Source organism: Penaeus monodon, chromosome 20, assembly GCF_015228065.2.
Source record: "Penaeus monodon isolate SGIC_2016 chromosome 20, NSTDA_Pmon_1, whole genome shotgun sequence".
In the NCBI taxonomy this organism is placed as follows: Eukaryota; Metazoa; Arthropoda; class Malacostraca; order Decapoda; family Penaeidae; genus Penaeus; species Penaeus monodon.
The window spans coordinates 22,771,602-22,771,944 of NC_051405.1; positions in this window are offsets into that span (position 1 = coordinate 22,771,602).

Here is a 343-nt window from a genome sequence, read left to right on the forward strand (position 1 = left end):
AAGGTAGCATTAAAACAGCAGAAACGTGCATTTGCAGGTGGCTTTTTTTTGTGAAGTAATCATTATTTGGAAGTGGGTGAATATTCCTTTGTAGATAAAGAAGTGTAATTAGATTTTTTTTCATTCCCTGAAAAGACAAAAAAAGAACAACGTAAAATTAGAACTTTCAAGAAATTATGAAGGGAAAGGTAGACGGATAAGAATAAGAAACCAAAGATAGAGAAGATGGGAAGGAAAAGAAATATGCGAAGAAGAAACAAAGAAAGAATAGATAAAAGATGTACAACAGCAAAATTCACAAAAAGGAGGAAAAAGAAAAGACCGACTCGCGTACTTAGAACGA